General features: G+C 44.9%; 1 non-coding gene across 1 annotated transcript; it reads left to right on the top strand.

Annotated features, from left to right (window-relative positions):
• The first annotated feature begins 23038 nt into the window (after positions 1 to 23038).
• Positions 23039 to 23229, top strand: LOC130275197 (U2 spliceosomal RNA). Its single transcript, XR_008844692.1, has one exon. It is a non-coding gene; the product is annotated as a U2 spliceosomal RNA (small nuclear RNA).
• Positions 23230 to 23431: the final 202 nt, after the last annotated feature.

The raw sequence follows: 23431 nt of genomic DNA, 5'->3' as shown, positions 1-23431 counted from the left end.
TTTCCAACCAGTGTGTCTCCAGCTGTTGCTAAAGTACAACTCCCAGCATGCACGGTCTGTCAGTACATGCTGGGAGTTGTAGTTTTGAAACAGCTGGAGGTGTGCCCCCCTATGTGAACGTACAGGGTACATTCACATGGGCAGGTTTAAAGTAAGTATCCTGGTTGAAGTTTGAGCTGCAGCAAATTTTTCACTGCAGCGCAAACTCCTAGCGGGAAACTCACCGTAACACGCCAGTGCGAATGTACCCTAAAAATACTACACTGCACTAACACAAAATAAAGGGTAAAACACTACATATACGCCCCCTTACACTGCCCCCCCCCCATTGTATGGCAGTCTTTCCAAAACGGAGCCTCCAGCTGTTGCAAAACAACAACTCCCAGCATTTCCGGACAGCCACTGACTGTCCATTCATGCTGGGAATTTAGCAACAGCTGGAGGCACCCTGTTTGGGAATCACTGGTGTAGAATACCCCTATGTCCAACCCTATGCAATCCCTAATTTAGTTCTCAAATGCGCATGGAGCTCTCTCACTTTGGAGCCCTGTCGTATTACAAGGAAACAGTTTAGGGCCACATATGGGGTATCTCCGTACTCAGGAGAAATTGCACTACAAATTTTGGGGGGCTTTTTCTCCTTTTATCCCTAATGGAAAGGAAAAGTTGGGGTCTACACCAACTTGTTAGTGTAAAAAAATGTAAAAAATTACACTAACATGCTGGTGTTGCCCCATACTTTTTATTTTCACAAGCGTTAAAAGGAAAAAAAGACCCCCAAAATTTGTAACGCAATGTCTCCTGAGTACAGAAATACCCCATATGTGGGTATAAAATGCTCTGCGGGCACACAACAAGGCTCAGGAGTGAGAGTGCACCATGTACATTTGAGGCCTAAATTGGTGATTTGCACAGGGGTGGCCGATTTTACAGCGGTTCTGACATAAACGCAAAAAAATAAATACCCACATGTGACCCCATTTTGGAAACTACACCCCTCACGTAATGTAATAAGGGGTACAGTGAGCATTTTTCGCCCCACAGGGGTCTGGCAGATTTTCGGAACAGTGGTCCGTGAAAATAAAAAATGTAATTTTTATTTGCACAGCCCACTGTTCCAAAGATCTGTCAAATGCCAGTGGGGTGTAAATACTCACTGCACCCCTTATTAAATTCTGTGAGGGGTGTAGTTTCCAAAATAGGGTCACATGTGGGGGGGGTCCACTGTTCTGGCACCACGGGGGGCTTTGTAAACGCACATGGTCCCTGACTTCCATTCCAAACAATTTTTTTTCCCAAAAGCTCAATGGCGCTCCTCTACTGAGCATTGTAGTGCGCCAGCAGAGCACTTGACGTCCACACATGGGGTATTTCCATACTCAGAAGAGATGGGGTTTCAAATTTTGGGGGGCATTTTGTCCTATTACCCCTTGTAAAAATTAAAAATTTGAGGGAAAACTAGCAGTTTAGTGAAAAAAAAAATAATTTTCACATCCAACTTTAACAAAAAGTCGTCAAACACCTGTGGGGTGTTAAGGCTCACTGGACCCCTTGTTACGTGCCTTGAGGGGTGTAGTTTCCAAAATAGTATGCCATGTGGGTTTTTGTTTTGCTGTTCTGGCACCATAGAGGCATCCGAAATGTGACGTGCCACCCAAAAACCATGCCACCAAAATGTGACATGCCACCAAAAAAACACTCTCCAAAATCCCACTGTCGCTCCTTCCCTTTTGAGCCCTCTACTGCACCCGCCGAACACTTGACATACACATATGAGGTATTTTCTTACTCGAGAGAAATTGGGTTACACATTTTCGGAAGATTTCTCTCCTTTTACCCCTTGTAAAAATTCAATAACTGGGTCTACAAGAACATGCGAGTGTAAAAAATGAAGATTTTGAATTCTCTCCTTCAATTTGCTGCTATTCCTGTGAAACACCTAAAGGGTTAACAAACCTTTTGAATATCATTTTGAATACTTTGAGGGGTGCAGTTTTTATATTGGGGTAATTTGTGGGGTATTTCTAATAAGAAAGCCCTTCAAATCCACTTCAAAACAGAACTGGTCCCTGAAAAATTTAGCTTTTGAAAATGTTGTGAAAAATTGGAAAATTGCTGCTATACTTTGAAGCCCTCTGATGTCTTTCAAAAGTAAAAACATGTCAACTTTATGATGGAAACATAAAGTAGACATATTGTATATGTGAATCAATATATAATTTATTTGGAATATTAATTTACCTTATAAGCAGAGAGCTTCAAAGTTAATAAAATCCAAAAGTTTAAATTTTTTCATCAAATTTTGGATTTTTTCACCAAGAAATGATGCAAGTATCGACAAAAATTTACCACAAACATAAAGAAGAATATGTCACAAAAAAAGAATCTCGGAATCAGAATGAAAGGTAAAAGCATCCCAGAGTTATTAATGTTTAAAGTGACAGTGGTCAGATGTGCAAAAAATGGCCGTGTCCTACAGTGAAAATTGGCTGGGTCCTTAAGGGGTTAACAAACAATTTGTTTTGATGCAGTACCTAAAGAACAGTATGTGCATGGTAAACATGAGATGACCAATCTTGAGAGAAAATGAGAATATCATCTAGATAAACTAAATTCACAAAAAATATCGTGCTGAAATGCTGAAAAACTGCTGGGGCATTACTGAGACCAAAAGGCATTACCAGATACTCAAAATGACCCTCAGGGGTATTAAAAGTTTTCCATTCATCCCCCTCTTTTATTCTGATTAAGTTATAAGCCCCTCGATGGTTCAGTTTAGAGAACGAACATGCCCCCTGTATTTGATTTCACAAATCTGGATTTTTGACTGTAATCTTGTTCAGACCCAGGTAATCAATACAAGGACTTAACCCTCCGTCCTTCTTTGCAACAAAGAAAAACCCTGCTCCCGTAGGAAATACAGAAGGACGAATATGACCCTTTTGCAAACTTGACTGAATATAATCCTTCATAGCTTCTCTTTCAGGAGCAGACAAATTTGGAATTTGCCCCTTAGGATACTTGGCATCAGGTACAAGTTTAATAGCACAGTCATAATATCGGTGTGTGGGCAAAGCAAAGGAGGCCTCCTCAGAAAAAAAAAACAGAAATAAATTCGGTAGATTACTTTGGACCACACCGAGAGATGCAATGCATGCAAGAATGCATTTATTAATACAGTCAGACCCCCACTTGATGAGTTCCCCAGAGGACCAATCAAAGACAGGATTATGTTCTCTTAACCAAGGTAATCCCAAAATCACTGTCAGGATCCGGGCTGGCGGATGGTGAGGACACTGGAGGTGGACCCTCTGGGCCAGAGAGGTGATGGCATGGGCCGCACCAGGAGAACGGAGTCTAAGGGGTTACTGGATTTCACCAGAGCCCGCCGCAGAGCGGGATGGACTTGCTGCGGCAGGTAACCGCCAGGTCGTTCCACCCGGTAGCAACTCAACCTCTCTGGCGGCTGAGATTGCGCGGTACAAAAAGACAAGGCAAGGTTAGGCGTAGCAGAAGGTCAGGGCAGGCGGCAGGGTTCGTAGTCAGGGGCAACAGCAAAGGTTCTGGAAACACAGGCAATGGACACACAGGGAAACACTTTCTCAAGGCACTAGGCAACAAGATCCGGCAAGGACAGGAAGAGGGAGTGGATTTTTATGTGTAAAACAGTAATTGGGCCAAGCACCAATTAATGGTGCACTGGCCGTTTAAATGTAAGAGAGTCGGCAAGCGCGCGCCCTAGAGAGCGGGGCCGCGCACGCCGGGAGGACACAGAAGGCAGAGGGAGGTAAGTGGATCGGGATGCGACCCGCGGGCGGACTTGTGCCACCACGCGGATCGCATCCCCGCTGGCGGCACTTTAGCAGCGCTCCCGGTCAGAGGGACAGACCGGGGCGCTGCAGGAGGACATACGCCATGAGCGCTCCGGGATGGATGCGGGACCCGGAGTGCTCGGCGTTACAATCACATTTACCAACACATTTTCCAGAACAAAAAATTTGATTTTTTCAAAATGCTGAGAACCCACCAGTAATCCCACCTCTGGAGTGGAAGAACAGACACAACCCCCTGACAAGGGTTTATAATCCACTCCAGCAATGGGGATGGGACTTTCCAACAATTTCAAGGGTAAATTCAAAGACTTAATAAAATTCAGATCAACAAAATTAGCAGCAGAACCAGAATCAACAAACACTTTAGCAAATACTTTTTTTTTCACGAAAAAATATTTGAACTGGCAACAAAAGTTTAGAAGACAATTTTGGAGATACCTGTTCACTCAATACTCAGAAGAGACAGAGTTACAAATTTTGGGGGGGTATTTTCTGCTATTAGCCCTTGCAAAAATGGGAAATTTGGGGGGAAACACACATTTTAGTGAAAAAAATATTTTTTTTTTACATATGCAAAAGTCGTGAAACACCTGGGGGGTATTTAGGCTCACTTTATTCCTTGTTACGTTCCTCAAGGGGTCTAGTTTCCAAAATGGTATGCCATGTGGGGGGTTGTTGCTGTTCTGGCACCATAAGGGTTTCTTAAATGCAATATGCCGCCAAAAAAACATTTCAGAAAAACGTACTCTCCAAAATCCCCTTATCGCTCCTTCGCTTCTGAGCCCTCTACTGCGTCCGCCGAACAATTTACATAGACATATGAGGTATGTGCTTACTCGAGAGAAATTGGGCTACAAATATAAGTATAAGTTTTTTCCTTTTACCCCTTGTAAAAATTCAAAAATTGGGTCTACAAGAAAATGCGAGTGTAAAAAATGAAGATTGTGAATTTTCTTCTTCACTTTGCTGCTATTCCTGTGAAACACCTAAAGGGTTAAAATGCTGACTGAATGGCATTTTGAATACTTTGGGGGGTGCAGTTTTTATAATGGGTTCATTTGTGGGGTATTTTTAATATGAAGACCCTTCAAATCCACTTCAAACCTGAAGGGGTCCCTGAAAAATAGCGAGTTTGAAAATTTTGTGAAAAATTGGAAAATTGCTGCTGAACTTTGAAGCCCTCTGATGTCTTCCAAAAGTAAAAACTCATCAATTTTATGATGCAAACATAAAGTAGACATATATAATGAGTGAGTAGACATAAGATTAATGCTTATGAAGAAATATAAAATCTCATCCCTTCCAATATCGCGCCACACCCCTACCCCTTAATTCCCTGGTTGAACTTGATGGACATATGTCTTTTTTCGACCGTACTAACTATGTAACTATGTAACTATATTGTATATGTGAATAAAAAAAATGTATTTGTAATATACATTTTACCTACAAGCAGAAAGCTTCAAAGTTCGAAAAATGCTAAATTTTCAAATTTTTCATAAAATTTTGGGATTTTTTACCAAGAAAGGATGCAAGTTACCACAAAAATTTACCACTATGTTAAAGTAGAATATGTCACGAAAAAACAATCTCGGAATCAGAATGATAACTAAAAGCATCCCAGAGTTATTAATGTTTAAAGTGACAGTGGTCAGATGTGCAAAAAACGCTCTGGTCCTTAAGGCTAAAATGGGCTTGGTCCTTAAGGGGTTAATAGGGTCAGATAATGCTAGTCTGAACTGACATCTAAGGGCCGGATCATTCCAACCAGACCCAGTACACCATTTCCGAAAATCAGCACAGTACTCCTCAGCCGTTCTTCGCCCCTGCTTTAGATAAACCCGCCGAGACTCTGCAAAGGCTGCTCGGTCAGGCTCATCATAAAGAAGGCCCAAAGCAGAAAATAAAACATCCACAAAACTTAATTCCGGAGCTGAGGAAGGTAAAGAGAATGCCCACCCCTGGGGATCCCCTTGCAGCAATGATATTACAAGTCCTACTCTCTAAACCTCTGTGCTAGTAAACTGTGGTCTTAGGTGAAAATACAGCTTACAACGCTCCCTGAACACAACAAATCTCTTTCGGTGACCAGAAAAGCAGACAGGAATTTTTGGTTCACTCGAAACAGCTGGAGGACTGACCACTGGCTGAGCATTAGCTGTTTCCTTAACCTGAACCCTTTCAGTAAGGAACTGTACTAAATGTGTTAATCCCTGCATTTGCTCAACCAAAACCGTCATTGCTTCCATCTTAGCAAATGCAGGTATGTGGGCCTGTGAAAATTTCACGTATGGGCAGAGAAGGAGTGCACACTAATCTCGCCCATTCCCCAATCCCTGCCTACTTACGTACCCGCCCTAGGTGACGGGTCCCTAACCAAGGTGATAGTACCTCCCTAGACAAGTGAGGGGTGTAACTATCATAATAATAAAATACAATAATTTAGTCACATGTCAAGTAACAGTAGGGAGTAGACAGATTAACAGAAGCAAAACTAACACACTCACACAATAAGTCAATGTCCACTATCCGCGTCAAAACCAGGAGCTGTCAAAGTACAAAATCGCTAATACCAGATAGAAGTTGAGAAGATAAGCCAAAAAACACAGATGCCAGGTAAACAGGAATAAACAGGGTAAATAGCTAGCTTCTGGAGTTGGACTCTTTCACAGAGAGCAAACTGCCACGTTAAATAGGCAAACCGCAAGTGCTCTCATCAAAAGGTCAGTTGACCAGCCAGACAGCTAAGCATAACCCGGCAACCAAAAACAAAGAACCTGTCAGAACCTTTTAACCCTATATGTTCTGACAGCCACCTTAACAATACAGTATTATGTATTAGTATTTGGAAGCCAAAACCAGGATCGGATCAAATGCACAGAAAAAGTATAATGGAAAGATTTGCAGATCCTCTGTTTTGGACCCATTCTTTGTTTTGACTTATTGCACATACTGATTAAAAATATAGACGAAAATACTGCCATGTTAAAAGTGGATAGTGTTTTTCTACTCGGGTACCAGGCAGTTGTACAAGCTAGAGCATATAGACTTGGGAGAACGTAATGTGTTCAGATTTCGCTATTCTTATTCTTTGCTCTTCAGTATGTATTGTAAGACTGGCCTCTAATTATCACTTGCTGTGTTTAATTACATTACAGAACATTTGCTTTGTATATATTCAAGTGGAACTTATTGCACATTAGGGAATTGGCAAATACAGACCAACCAAGCATCATTTCACTAATGTTTGTTCAAAAATCCACATGCAATGTACAATATGAATTTAAAAACTTCATATTTCAAGTCTCTAAACTTTAAGTTTTAAACTATTTTGAAGGAAAAAAAATCCGGCCCTTTAACCCTGTACAGCTGTGAGTCACGTACAATGCATTCAGAAATTCTTCAGACCCTTTTTTTCACTTTTTTTTTATGTTGAAGCCGTGTGCTAAAATAATTAAAAAAATATATCAATCTGGATTTAATATATCATTATAAAAATATAAAAACATAATTTTAGATTTTCTTGCAAATTTATTAAAAAGGAAAAACAAAAATTATGCATGGGCATAAGAATTCAGACCCTTTCCTATGATACTTGAGATTTTGATTTTATTGATTCTCTCTGATATGTTTCTACACCTTGGTTCGAGTCACCTGTGGTAAATTCAGTTGACTGGACAGGATTTAGAAAGATACAGTCCTGTCTATATAGAGGCTCACACCTGACTATGCATATTAGAGCAAAAACCAAGCCATGAGACTAAAAGGACTGCATGTAAAGCTCTGAGACAGGATTGTGTGGAGGCACAGATCCAAAGAAGGATACCAATATTTCTGCTGTACTGAAAGTTCCAAAGAGCACAGTGGCCTCTATGATTCTTGCTAGATCAGACTGTCTCTACAATATATAAATAAAAACTTTTTAAATGCTAGCACCCATTTAAAAGCCAGTGATGCTTTAGCCCTACAAAACATCTTTTGCTGCAACTGAGCATGCTTGACCAGCTATCTGAAGTTGAACTACAGGTCACTACCTAAGGCAACAGTCTATAAACACCACGTTTTAGGTTCGTAAGTGGCAAGTAATTACATGTGAACCTATTGAAAACATTGAATTACTAAATATTAAGGATTTTTAACTTTGCATAAAATACTTTCAATGAGATTAAAGTTTTATATACTGAAATACCCTATCATTTTATTGCCTCGACAATAGGGGAAGCCATGAATGTTCAAAGTGAGAAGGAATAAAAACACAAAAGAACATTTACTGAAAGAGGATGTCACTGTGATCCTACGGGGAAGAAAAATTCCAGGTAGAATTTTAGAATTCAACACATTTCTTAATTAAAAAATAAAAAGTAAAATACTTTGAACATTGTCTGATCCCAGTCAAGAAGGACACTGAAGCTTGTACAACCATTGTTCTTACCCACCAGTCTGCAGTAGCACTGAGGACACAGACGTTCCATCAGTCACTTTCTACAGGGAGGATGCCCACTGATACCCAACAGGAATTCAAGATATTTCATTTTTTTAAAGGAACCTTGACATCAGATGTTGCCATATATAATGCATGGCTATGTTGTTACGCCGAGCGCTCCGGGTCCCCGCTCCTCCCCGGAGCGCTCGCTACACTTCCCTCACTGCAGCGCCCCGGTCGGTTCCACGGACCCGGGGCGCTGCGTTACCACCTCCGGCCGGGATGCGATTCGCGATGCGGGTAGCGCCCGCTCGCGATGCGCACCCCGGCTCCCGTACCTTACTCGCTCCCCGTCAGTTCTGTCCCGGCGCGCGCGGCCCCGCTCCCTAGGGCGCGCGCGCGCCGGGTCTTTGCGATTTAAAGGGCCACTGCACCGCTGATTGGTGCAGTGGTTCCAATTAGTGTTTACACCTGTGCACTTCCCTATATCACCTCACTTCCCCTTCACTCCCTCGCCGGATCTTGTTGCCCTAGTGCCAGTGAAAGCGTTCCTTGTGTGTTCCTTGCCTGTGATTCCAGACCTTCTGCCGTTGCCCCTGACTACGATCCTTGCTGCCTGCCCCGACCTTCTGCTACGTCCGACCTTGCTTCTGTCTACTCCCTTGTACCGCGCCTATCTTCAGCAGCCAGAGAGGTTGAGCCGTTGCTAGGGGATACGACCTGGTCACTACCGCCGCAGCAAGACCATCCCGCTTTGCGGCGGGCTCTGGTGAAAACCAGTAGTGACTTAGAACCGATCCTCTAGCACGGTCCACGCCAATCCCTCTCTGGCACAGAGGATCCACTACCTGCCAGCCGGCATCGTGACAGTAGATCCGGCCATGGATCCCGCTGAAGTTCCTCTGCCAGTTGTCGCTGACCTCACCACGGTGGTCGCCCAGCAGTCACAACAGATTGCGCAACAAGGCCAACAGCTGTCTCAACTGACTGTTATGCTACAACAGTTACTACCACAGCTCCAGCAATCATCTCCTCCGCCAGCTCCTGTACCTCCTCCGCAGCGAGTGGCCGCTTCTGGAATACGACTATCCTTGCCGGATAAATTTGATGGGGACTCTAAGTTTTGCCGTGGCTTTCTTTCCCAATGTTCATTACACTTGGAGATGATGTCGGACCAGTTCCCCACTGAAAGGTCTAAGGTGGCTTTCGTAGTCAGCCTGCTGTCTGGAAAAGCCCTGGCTTGGGCCACACCGCTCTGGGACCGCAATGACCCCGTCACTGCCTCTGTACACTCCTTCTTCTCGGAGATTCGAAGTGTCTTTGAGGAACCTGCCCGAGCCTCTTCTGCTGAGACTGCCCTGTTGAACCTGGTCCAGGGTAATTCTTCCGTTGGCGAGTATGCCGTACAGTTCCGTACCCTTGCTTCAGAATTGTCCTGGAATAATGAGGCACTCTGCGCGACCTTTAAAAAAGGCCTATCCAGCAACATTAAAGATGTTCTGGCCGCACGAGAAATCCCTGCTAACCTACATGAACTCATCCATCTTGCCACTCGCATTGACATGCGTTTTTCCGAACGGCGTCAGGAGCTCCGCCAGGATATGGACTCTGTTCGCACGAGGCGTTTCTTCTCCCCGGCTCCTCTCTCCTCTGGTCCCCTGCAATCTGTTCCTGTGCCTCCCGCCGTGGAGGCTATGCAGGTCGACCGGTCTCGCCTGACACCCCAAGAGAGGACACGACGCCGCATGGAGAATCTCTGCCTGTACTGTGCTAGTACCGAACACTTCCTGAGGGATTGTCCTATCCGTCCTCCCCGCCTGGAAAGACGTCCGCTGACTCCGCACAAGGGTGAGACAGTCCTTGATGTCTACTCTGCTTCTCCACGTCTTACTGTGCCTGTGCGGATGTCTGCCTCTGCCTTCTCCTTCTCTGCTGTGGCCTTCTTGGACTCTGGATCTGCAGGAAATTTCATCTTAGCCTCTCTCGTCAACAGGTTCAACATCCCGGTGACCAGTCTCGCCAGACCCCTCTACATCAATTGTGTAAACAATGAAAGATTGGACTGTACTATACGTTTCCGCACGGAGCCCCTTCTAATGTGCATCGGATCTCATCACGAGAGGATTGAACTGTTGGTCCTCCCCAATTGCACTTCTGAAATCCTTCTTGGACTTCCCTGGCTTCAACTCCATTCCCCAATCCTGGATTGGTCCACTGGGGAGATCAAGAGTTGGGGGCCCTCTTGTTCCAAGGACTGCTTAAAACCGGTTCCCAGTAAACCTTGCCGTGTCCCTGTGCTTCCTCATGTAACCGGTCTCCCTAAGGCCTATATGGACTTTGCGGACGTTTTTTGCAAAAAACAAGCTGAGACTCTACCTCCTCACAGGCCTTATGATTGTCCCATTGACCTCCTCCCGGGCACTACTCCACCCCGGGGCAGAATCTATCCTCTGTCCGTCCCAGAGACTCTTGCCATGTCTGAATACGTCCAAGAAAATTTAAAAAAGGGCTTTATCCGTAAATCCTCCTCTCCTGCCGGAGCCGGATTTTTCTTTGTGTCCAAAAAAGATGGCTCTCTACGTCCTTGCATTGACTACCGCGGTCTTAATAAAATCACGGTTAAGAACCGCTACCCCCTACCCCTCATCTCTGAACTCTTTGATCGTCTCCAAGGTGCCCATATTTTTACCAAACTGGACTTAAGAGGTGCTTATAATCTCATCCGCATCAGAGAGGGGGATGAATGGAAAACGGCATTTAACACCAGAGATGGACACTTTGAGTATCTGGTCATGCCCTTTGGTCTATGCAACGCCCCTGCCGTCTTCCAAGACTTTGTTAATGAAATTTTTCGTGATCTACTATACTCCTGTGTTGTTGTATATCTGGACGATATCCTGATTTTTTCTGCCAATCTTGAAGAACACCGCCAGCATGTCCGTATGGTTCTTCAGAGACTTCGTGATAATCAACTCTATGCCAAAATAGAGAAATGTCTGTTTGAATGCCAATCTCTTCCTTTTCTAGGATACTTGGTCTCTGGCCAGGGACTACAAATGGACCCAGATAAACTCTCTGCCGTCTTAGATTGGCCACGCCCCTCCGGACTCCGTGCCATCCAACGTTTTTTGGGGTTCGCCAATTATTACAGGCAATTTATTCCACATTTTTCTACCATTGTGGCTCCTATTGTGGCTTTAACAAAAAAAAATGCCGATCCCAAGTCTTGGCCTCCTCAAGCGGAAGACGCCTTTAAACGACTCAAGTCTGCCTTTTCTTCGGCTCCCGTGCTCTCCAGACCTGACCCATCTAAACCCTTCCTATTGGAGGTTGATGCCTCCTCAGTGGGAGCTGGAGCTGTCCTTCTACAAAAAAACTCTTCCGGGCATGCTGTTACTTGTGGTTTTTTTTCCAGGACCTTCTCTCCGGCGGAGAGGAACTACTCCATCGGGGATCGAGAGCTTCTAGCCATTAAATTAGCACTTGAGGAATGGAGGCATCTGCTGGAGGGATCAAGATTTCCAGTTATTATTTACACCGATCACAAGAACCTCTCCTACCTCCAGTCTGCCCAACGGCTGAATCCTCGTCAGGCCAGGTGGTCTCTGTTCTTTGCCCGATTTAATTTTGAAATTCACTTTCGGCCTGCTGATAAAAACATTAGGGCCGATGCTCTCTCTCGTTCCTCAGATGCCTCTGAAATTGAACTCTCTCCTCAACACATCATTCCTCCTGACTGCCTGATTTCCACTTCTCCAGCCTCCATCAGGCAAACTCCTCCAGGAAAGACCTTTGTTTCTCCACGCCAACGCCTTGGGATCCTCAAATGGGGTCACTCCTCCCATCTCGCAGGTCATGCGGGCATCAAGAAATCTGTGCAACTCATCTCTCGCTTCTATTGGTGGCCGACTCTAGAGACTGATGTGGTGGACTTTGTGCGAGCCTGCACTATCTGTGCCCGGGATAAGACTCCTCGCCAGAAGCCCGCTGGTTTTCTTCATCCTCTACCTGTCCCCGAACAACCTTGGTCTCTGATTGGTATGGATTTTATTACTGACTTACCCCCATCCCATGGCAACACTGTTATTTGGGTGGTCGTTGATCGATTCTCCAAAATGGCACATTTCATCCCTCTTCCTGGTCTTCCTTCAGCGCCTCAGTTGGCTAAACAATTTTTTGTACACATTTTTCGTCTTCACGGGTTGCCTACACAGATCGTCTCGGATAGAGGCGTCCAATTTGTGTCTAAATTCTGGAGGGCTCTCTGTAAACAACTCAAGATTAAATTAAATTTTTCTTCTGCATACCATCCTCAATCCAATGGACAAGTAGAGAGAATTAACCAGATCTTGGGTGACTATTTACGACATTTTGTTTCCTCCCGCCAGGATGACTGGGCAGATCTTCTACCTTGGGCCGAATTCTCGTATAATTTCAGAATCTCTGAATCTTCCTCCAAATCTCCGTTTTTCGTGGTGTACGGCCGTCACCCTCTTCCCCCCCTCCCTACCCCCTTGCCCTCTGGTCTGCCCGCTGTGGATGAAATTTCTCGTGATCTTTCCACCATATGGAAAGAGACCCAAAATTCTCTCTTACAGGCTTCTTCTCGCATGAAGAGATTCGCAGATAAGAAGAGAAGAGCTCCTCCCATTTTTTCCCCTGGAGACAAGGTATGGCTCTCCGCTAAATATGTCCGTTTCCGTGTCCCGAGCTATAAGTTGGGACCACGCTATCTTGGTCCTTTTAAAGTTTTGTGTCAAATTAATCCTGTCTCTTACAAACTTCTTCTTCCTCCTTCTCTTCGTATCCCTAATGCCTTTCACGTCTCTCTTCTTAAACCTCTCATCCTCAACCGTTTTTCTCCTAAATCTGTTCCTCCCACTCCTGTTTCCGGCTCCTCGGACATCTTCTCTGTCAAAGAGATTTTGGCCTCTAAAAAGGTCAGGGGAAGAACTTTTTTTTTAGTGGATTGGGAGGGTTGTGGTCCAGAAGAGAGGTCCTGGGAACCTGAGGACAATATCCTGGACAAAAGTCTGATCCTCAGGTTCTCAGGCCCCAAGAAGAGGGGGAGACCCAAGGGGGGGGGTACTGTTACGCCGAGCGCTCCGGGTCCCCGCTCCTCCCCGGAGCGCTCGCTACACTTCCCTCACTGCAGCGCCCCGGTCGGTTCCACGGACCCGGGGCGCTGCGTTACCACCTCCGGCCGGGATGCGATTCGCGATGCGGGTAGCGCCCGCTCGCGATGCGCACCCCGGCTCCCGTACCTTACTCGCTCCCCGTCAGTTCTGTCCCGGCGCGCGCGGCCCCGCTCCCTAGGGCGCGCGCGCGCCGGGTCTTTGCGATTTAAAGGGCCACTGCACCGCTGATTGGTGCAGTGGTTCCAATTAGTGTTTACACCTGTGCACTTCCCTATATCACCTCACTTCCCCTTCACTCCCTCGCCGGATCTTGTTGCCCTAGTGCCAGTGAAAGCGTTCCTTGTGTGTTCCTTGCCTGTGATTCCAGACCTTCTGCCGTTGCCCCTGACTACGATCCTTGCTGCCTGCCCCGACCTTCTGCTACGTCCGACCTTGCTTCTGTCTACTCCCTTGTACCGCGCCTATCTTCAGCAGCCAGAGAGGTTGAGCCGTTGCTAGGGGATACGACCTGGTCACTACCGCCGCAGCAAGACCATCCCGCTTTGCGGCGGGCTCTGGTGAAAACCAGTAGTGACTTAGAACCGATCCTCTAGCACGGTCCACGCCAATCCCTCTCTGGCACAGAGGATCCACTACCTGCCAGCCGGCATCGTGACATATGTGTTATACATGGTAAAATCTTATTTCTCATCATACCCTGGAGAGACATTCCTGCCCACAGGGATGGTGAAGTTGTGAAATTAGAAAGTGTTCCTTGCCATCCCTGTAAGAATTCCCCTGGGTGGAGAGCTATACTTACCTAGTCCCATCTTCTCTGGCTGTAATCATGCCTCCTCAGTGTGATTGGCAACCTGTGTCACCGTTCTGCTCTCTAAGGAGATGGAGCAGAGGGCTGTGCCTGGGATATTAATCACGCTGAGGAGGCATGATTACAGGGGGCTAGGAGGGGACACTTTCTAACTTCATATCCTCACCATCCCTACAGGCAGGAATGTCTCGGGATAATCAGTAAGACAATGTTACCATATATAATGCATTGTCACATGTTACTTATGGTAAAATCTCCCTTTAAATATGTTTTTTACAAGTGGTCACACACATCCCAGAATGACACTTTTTCTGTGCTGCTAAAGCATTCCATTTACTTAGCATCTAAGGCGACTTTTATACAGTACAAAGAAATATGTAGATTACATTTTTTTTTTCATTTAAATTGGTGGCATGAAATAGGCAAAATAGTAATTATAATTCTAAGAGTAGAAGCAAGCTCAGTGTTAGAAGTCCAGTGTTAAGATAATCTTAATTTTACACTTTCTTCAAGAAAAGAGTGCTTCTGGTCAATTAAATAAGTGCTTAGCATAATAAAGAATGTGTGTTGACATTAAAAGTGAAATCGCTAACGGCTCAATTTATTTAAAAGCTATATATATATGATAGAAAAAATCATAAGTTAGTACAAAATTAAGGTGTAATGTAAAACAAATTAAACTAAAGTAATTATGAATTGAACTCGGTGTGCACGTTTAAATTGTGAGACATGGTTATGTTCTGTGAGTGGTGAACATCTAAAGCTGGAAGTTATTTATTTCCTTGACAGCAGATGTCAATTAACTGACAATTATCAATAAGAACTTTGACCTCATATACGTAAAGCAAGCCAGGAAATTTGGCAGCTCAAGTCTTTGAATATTTAGAACATATAATGACTTTTCAGAAAATTCCAAGAAAATTCTATATATGTTATAAGTGATATCACAAGTGTGTCCAAAAAATCTGAGAAAAGCTTTTTCAGCATAGGAAATCAGTTCTTTAAAGAAATAGTCCGGTACAGACTATTCTTATTCTTTCCTGCCCGGGCTGCAAAAAAAGTGAAAACAAACTTTCACTTACTTTCCAACGTTCCCCCGGAGCTAGGCTACAGTTGATCAGTTGGTCGGGCTTTCTTCTTCTTACTTCCTTTAGCCATGTAGCTTCAGCCTAGCAGCAGCGATGTTCCGCTTTGGCCGGTGATGGGCTGAAGTGCTGTGTGAAGTTCCGGGCTAAGGGAAGTAGGAAGACAGCCTGGCAAACCAATCAGCTGTAGCAGAGCTTCAGTGAAACGTAGGAAGGTAATTGAAAGTTAATTTTCACTTTTTTTTGCAGCCCGGGCAGGATACAATAAGAATAGTCTGTACCTGACTATTCCTTTAAGGGTGCCATCACATATATGAAGTGATCTGGCTTAGGCTGGGTTCACACTACGTTTTCTCCCATACGGGAGCGCATACGGGAGGGGGGAGCTAAAACCTCGCGCTCCCGTATGCCTTCGTATGCGCTCCCGTGTGTCATTCATTTCAATGAGCAGGAGTGAAACGTTCGGTCCGGTCGGCTCATTTTTGCGCCGTATGTGCTTTTCCCCCGGACCTAAAACTGTGGTCAACCACGGTTTGAGGTCCGGTCGTAAAAGCGCATACGGCGCAAAAATGAGCCGACCGGACCGAACGTTTCACTTGAAATGGATGACACACGGGAGCGCATACGAAGGCATACGGGAGCGCAAGGTTTTAGCTCCCCCTGCCGTATGCGCTCCCGTATGGGAGAAAACGCAGTGTGAACTCAGCCTTAGGCTGGGCTCACATCACATTTTTGCCATACTGTTTTCAATCCATTTTTCTAAAGAAAACCGTATGGCAAAAAAACGGATGGAACAGTATGGGAAAAATTTAATTTATGCGTTTTTAAACTGTATACTGTTTTTAAAAGTGCATACAGTTCCGTCAGTTTTTATATAAAAAAACATATGTTTTTAATAATTTTGTCCATTTTTAATGGGAGGGGTGTTGGGTGGGGATCTTAGGATGCAAATGTGCATGTGCAAAGTATAAACCGTATACGGTTTCCCGTATGGAACCGTTTACATGTGCGTTTCCCATTGACGTCAATGTTAAAAAAAAAACGTATGCGATTGCAGTACGGTTTTTAAACCGGAGTCAAAACCGTAGTTGACCACGTTTTTGTCTCCAGTTTAAAAACCGTGCTGCAACCGCATACGTTAGCATCCTGATGGCAAAGTGCATAAATTGTCTATGGTCCGGTGACTATAAAAAAGTTCCAAAATGTGCTCCCTCTTCCGGCTTGCCTGACAATCCAGCATCCCAATTAGTGCGGTGGATAAATTTAAACAATTCCATTAAAATGAATGAGATCCCTTCGATGGTCAGTGTCCCCTATGGTGCTTTTCTACAGCACTGGAGGGAGACTGAGCTGAATTGCTGCATACATGTGATGATGCCCAAATGCATACTTGAGAAGCTCCAGATGGAAAACTGTCAGGAGCTTCCCAGTGTGGCCAGCGCTGACTGAATCAGTGAACTATGTTCCTGAGCTATGTTGCTATGCAGCACAATGTTTACCTCGCTGTTTCAGATAAATGTATGAAGTGTATCTATTTAAACCGAGCCAGGGATTTTCCTCAATGCCTGAGTGTCACATTAGAGCTCACATTAATTTCCTGATTGACTTTAATTCAGCCTACTCCATCTGGAACTTGTAGTACTACCCATGGCCCTTTCTGTGCTACTGCCTTGTCCATCAGATAATATACACTGCTCAAAAAAAATAAAGGGAATGTTTAAACAACACAATGTAACTCCAAGTCAATGACACTTCTGTGAAATCACACTGTCCACTCAGGAAGCAACACTGATTGACAATCAATTTCACATGCTGTTGTGCAAATGGAAAAGACAACAGGTGGAAATTATAAGCAAATAGCAAGACACCCCCAATAAAGGAGTGGTTATGCAGGTGGTGACCACAGACCACTTCTCAGTTTCTATGCTTCCTGGCTGATGTTTTGGTCACTTTTGAATGCTGACGGTGCTTTCACTCTATTGGTAGCATGATACGGAGTCTACAACCCACGCAAGTCACTAAGGTAGTGCAGCTTATCTAGGATGGCACATCAATTCGAGCTGTGGCAAGAAGGTTTGCTGTGTCTGTCAGCGTAGTGTCCATAGCATGGAGTTGCTACCAGGAGACAGGCCAGTACATCAGGAGACGTGGAGGAAGCCGTTGGAGGGCAACAACCCAGCAGCAGGACCGTTACCTTCGACTTTGTGCAAGGAGGAACAGGAGGAACACTGCATAATGACCTCCAGCAGGCCACAGATGTGCATGTGTCCACTCAAATGGTCAGAAACAGGTTCCATGTGGGTGGTATGAAGGCCCGACATCCACAGGTGGGGGTTGTGCTTACAGCTCAGCACCGTGCAGGACATTTGGCATGTGCCAGAGAACACCAAGATTGGCAAATTCACCACTGGTGCCCTGTGCTCTTCACAGATGAAAGCAGGTTCACACTGGGAACATGTGACAGATGTGACAGACGTGACAGTCTGGAGATGCTGTGAAGAACGTTCTGCTGCTCGCAACATCCTCCAGCATGACCGGTTTGGTGGTGGGGCAGTAATGGTGTGGGGTGACATTTCCTTGGGGGGGGGGGGGCGCACCGCCCTCCATGTCCTTGCCAAAAGTACCAAAAGTAGCCTGACTGCCATTAGGTACTGAGATGAGATCCTCAGATCCCTTGTGAGACTATATGTTGGTGCGGTTGGCCCTGGGTTCCTCCTAATGCAAGACAATGCTAGACCTCATGTGGCTGGAATGTGTCAGCAGTTCCTGCAAGAGTAAGGCATTGATGCTATGGACTGGCCTGCCCTTTCCCCAGACCTGAATCCGATTGAGCACATCTAGGACACCATATCTCGCTCCATCCACCAATGCTACATTACACCACAGACTGTCCAGGAGTTGGTGTATACTTTAGTCCAGGTCTGAGAAAACATCCCTCAGGAGACCATCTGCTACCTCATCAGGAGCATGCCCAGGTGTTGTAGGAAGGTCATACAGGCACGTGGAGGCCACACACACTACTGAGCCTCATTTTGACTTGTTTTAAGGATATTACATCAAAGTTGTATCAGCCTGTAGTGTGGGTTTCCACTTTCTATTTGAGTGACTCCATATCCAGACCTCCATAGGTTGATAAATTTGATTTCCATTGATAATTTTTGTGTGATTTTGTGGCCAGCACATTCAACTATGTAAAGACAAAAGCATTTCATTGGATTAGTTCATTCATTCAGATCTAGGATGTCTTATCTTAGTGTTCCCTTTTTTTTAGCAGTGTAAATGAGACTTTTAGTACTAGTCCTGGTCCTGACTTCTAGCTACTGACTGTGTTCCTGTCTTGCTTTTTGGATACTATGCATGGTTTCCTTTGACAACCATTGGCTCCATTCCAGACCATGTTTCTGCAATGTCACCATGTAACCATACATCAACATTCTATCCACATAAGTCTAGTATCCATAAGCAGTAATATTATATTTTAACTTGAATTTTTTACATTTCCACAGAGCCAAGACATGTTAAAGAACTGTTCAGTGAAGCAATAGTTACACATGGATGGTACTAGAGCATTTATTACAAGGAATGTCTCACCTAGATTTTTTAGTTTCACTTAAATTACCGTATATATCGGGGTAACCACACACCGGCCTATAACACGCACCCTCATTTTACCAAGGAAATTTGGGTAAAAAAAGTTTTTTACCCAAATATCCATGGTAAAATGAGGGTGCGTGTGTGCCCGTGTATACCCCGATACACCCCCAGGAAAGGCAGGGGGAGAGAGGCCGTCGCTGCCCGCTTCTGTCCCCCTGCCGGCCCTTCTCTCCCCCTGGCTATCGGCGCCGCTGCCCGTTCTGTCCCCCTGACTATCGGTGCCAGCGCCCCACTGCCGGCGCCGATAGCCAGGGGGAGAGAAGCGGCACCGACAGCCAGGGGGAGAGAAGGGGCAGCGGCACCCATTGCCGGCGCCGCTGCCCCGTTGCCTCCCCCCATCCCCGGTGGCATAATTACCTGTTGCCGGGGTCGGGTCCGCGCTGCTTCAGGCCTCCGGCGTGCGTCCCCTGCGTCGTTGCTATGCACTGCACGGCGCACTGACGTCATGCGCCGCACCGTGCAGCGCATAGCAACGACGCAGGGGACGCATGCCGGAGGCCTGAAGCAGCGCGGACCCGACCCTGTCAACAGGTAATTATGCCACCGGGGATGGGGGGAGGCAACGGGGCAGCGGCGCCGGCAATGGGTGCCGCTGCCCCTTCTCTCCCCCTGGCTGTCGGCGCCGGCAATGGGCCGCCGGCACCGATAGTCAGGGGGACAGAACGGGCAGCGGCGCCGATAGCCAGGGGGAGAGAAGGGCCGGCAGCAGGGCTCTAGACCCCAGGAAAGGCAGGCAGCGATGGCCTCTCTCCCCCTGCCTTTCCTGGGGGTGTATCGGCGTATAACACGCACATAGACTTTAGGCTAAAAATGTTAGCCTAAAAAGTGCGTGTTATACGCCGATAAATACGGTATTTGAACGGGTCACCTAGATAGTGTCGGACTGGCCTGTCAAGTACGCACCAGTAGATTTGAATCAAAGGGCCTACCTCACAGTTACTGTACATTAATATACTACCTGAACAGTTTTAGGTCTTATGCACATAAATACATGCTTTTACTATTGTTGATCAAATAGACCATGCGGTCGTCATAAAGTAATAATAAGTTGTGGTGTGATTACGGTCTAATGCCAAGATGTGGTAAGGGCTTAACTCTTAATGTTGCAGTCACTTTTTGCCACCTTTTTTTTGGCATGTTAAAGGGTACCTCTCATCAAAAAGAACTTTTGATATATTATAGATTAATGTATGCAGAATAACTTTACAATTGCATGTTATTAAAAAATATGCTTCTTTCTATTTAATTTTCCACTTTGAAGAAATTACCACTAGGGGTCTCCCTACCAGTCCTGGCAGCAAGCATTTCAGACTCATGCTGGAGTCCTAAACACTACAAGCTGCCAGTCTGCTTTGTTCACAAAGGAGAACACTCAGAGCTGCCAGCCTGCTTTGTTCACAGCCTGTTTGGCTGTGAACAAAGCAGGCTGGCAGCTCTGAGTGTTTAGGACTCCAGCATGAGTCAGAAATGCTTGCTGACAGGACTGATCGGGAAAAATACAATAGAAAGAAGCATATTTTTCATTAGCATGCTATTGGAAAGTTATTCAACATTCATTAATCTAAAATATATCAAAAGTTTATTTGATGAGAGGTACCCATTAACAGAGTCACAAGGAGGCTTGATTTTCCTGTGGGTCTGGTTGTACTTCTGAATGGCATATTTTACTTTACTATATAATGTATTGTAGAACTAAGATATTGTGGTAAACTTGTGTAAAGAGAACTGCAGAAAGAGGCTGCAGGCTGTTAGGGGAGTGCTTCTTTGGTCCTTGTTAGTTTAGATGGGGAACAGTCAGTCAGTCACGGAGACACAGTGCAACTTTGTCTCTGTTAAAACTAGAAGAGGAGGCCCACTCTACCTCAGGGGCCCCTAGGATTCACCTATCCCCTTGTTAGCCCATCCAAGCATGCACCTAGATCAAAATGTTTGTAGGAAACCTGGGAAAGATAGCTGTCAGCTGCACAAGAAAAAGTTACTCTGCTTTTTAATCAGAAATCTTGCTTTAATGCCTTAGAGACACATCCCATTTTGGCCTTAAGGACACAGCCAATTTAATTTTTGTGTTTTAGTTTTATTCCTCCTAACCATAACTATTTTATATTTCCATCCACAGATGCATATAAGGCTTGTTTTTTGCATGACCAGTTGCACTTGTAATGACGTCACTCATTTTACCATAAAATTGATCATGGCATTTGAGGGGTTAATGGTGGACATCACCATGTCCGCCATTACCGGCGGGTCCCTGGCTGCTGATAGCAGCCAGGACCTCCTGTGTATGATGTTGGCACTGCTAAGTCCCTATGCATCAGGACGTAGTTACATCTAATGTCCTTAAAGGGGTTATCCACCAAGATGATTTTAGTACGTACCTGCCAAACAGTAATAGACATGCTCAGGAAGGATCTGTGCTTGGGGCTAAATTACTATATTGTGAGATTACCATAATGCTGAGGGTATCTTTTTGTGAACTGGCTATTTCCTGTTGGAGTTTGTTCCTTTAAACTACAAATCCAATTATTGCTTGTTAACATACCAAACTGTGTTGGCTCTCCTTGTAGCATATTTACAATGACATTACAATAGGATATTGTAATGTCTGTTTTTGTATTTTTGTGTTTTTATGTCTTGGGGTCTGTTCAGGCAATGGTATTTTTGTCTGAGCAGTTTCTGTTCTAATTCTTCCTGTACTTGGAAGAGTTAATTCTCTTAACCAATTGCAACTCTGGTGTGGCTATTTAAACCCTAGCTTTGCTGCACTCTGGTTGCTGGTGATTGAACTTCCAAGTCTGTTTTATCATGCACCTTGTATTTATTTTGTGATATTATCTGAGTTTTAGCCATGGTTAATAGTCCTGTTTATTATTGGTTTTCGTTATAGTGGTTTTTAGGATTGTATGTCCGTTCTGCTTGTACCTTGTTTCTCAGTCTCTGTTCACACTGTGAGAATCCTGACCTGTGTCCCTTCCCATGTGAAAGTTGGTTTTGAATATATGCTGTCTGGTATCCTAGAATATATCCTGTCGTGTATCCTGACCTGTGTCGCTTCACGTTGTGAAGTTTGGTTTTATTTGATCCATTTTCATAGAGTTCATTTTAGCTGATCTTAGGTGTTTAGTACATGCACTGATCATAGACTTCATGATTTAGTGTTTCCTTTGTGCTTTACCATTGGTCTATAGTGTCCTCTGTATTTACTCACTGATCTGTGTCATCTGAACTTAATCTGTTTATGCTATTGTTCCGTGTATTCTATTTCTGTTTCCTTCTAGGCCAGTATTCTGTTCCCACGGTGGAGTGTGCCCGCTGGATAGAAGTCTATCTGGAATTATTATTGCGGTCTACTCCTTTTGTGGAGTGGAGTGTCCAGTGTGTTTCTGTTTAGAGATGAGCACATTTTTGAAAAACTTTGATTCGGTTTGAATTTATTCACGGCGAATCGCTATTAAAAATGGCTATATCTGTCCTATAGAGAGCCTCAATAAGGGTGTAGAACATGTTGCCTTGCCTTAACACGCATAGGGAGTGTGCTGTGTTAGTGAAATAATAGTGTTATTTAGTATGAAATGCAGATTAGAGGCGTCACTAGTAGAATCATTGTCGCAGAATGGCATAAAGACAGAGCCTGGAGGTGGCATCAGTATGAGGAGAACATATGGTGGCAGTATGAGACAGCCTGGAGCTAACATCAGCATGAGGAGAACATATGGTGGCAGTATGAGACAGCCTGGAGGTGGCATCAGCATGAGGAGACTGTATAGTGCCTTAATGACACATCGTGGTGGTGGCGGCAGAATGAGGAGACCATATAGTGGCTGGATGACACAGCCTGGAGGTGGCGGAAGCATGAGGAGACCATATAGTTGCAGAATGAGAGAGCCTGGAGCTGGCATAAGCATGAGGACACCATATGGTGGCAGTATGAGACAGCCTGGAGCTGGCATCAGCAGCATCAGTGCTGAAAGTGACCCGGTGACAGAGTGGTGTGGTGGGTGGCAAAACCAGTACCGGTTGATGAAGGTGGGTAAAAAAAGGAGAACTTGGCATCAGATGTGTGGCATCAGGCGGGTGGCAGGATCAGAATAGTAGCTGAGATCGCTTCTGGGCCTTTTGGCTAAGATCAAGTGTAGTATCTGTTCCTATCAGTTTAATATCTAATACGTCACCTATCTGGGGACAATATATTAAATGGATTTTTGAAAACGGGGGCCGATTTCGAAGCTTGCTTCCGTTGCCCTATGCATTGACCCGATATGGCAGTATCTTCGGGTACAGTGCACCAAAAAAAAAAAAAAATTATTTATAATATCTGAGGCAGGTAAGCAGAAGAAAACGTTCTCTTTTGTAAAAGTGTTAGTGTGAAATAGGAAGTATTGAGGATATGCATTACGTAAAACTCAACTTTTAATAATATTCTTAGGCTAAAATATATGTACCCAAAATGTAAATTTTTATTTGAACAAAAGGAAAGATGTGCAAAAAATACA

The sequence above is a fragment of the Hyla sarda genome, chromosome 5 (assembly GCF_029499605.1).
Source record: "Hyla sarda isolate aHylSar1 chromosome 5, aHylSar1.hap1, whole genome shotgun sequence".
Lineage (NCBI taxonomy): Eukaryota > Metazoa > Chordata > Amphibia > Anura > Hylidae > Hyla > Hyla sarda.
The sequence above is the reverse complement of the archived record's forward strand: the minus strand, read 5'-3'. Positions and strand labels throughout refer to the sequence as shown.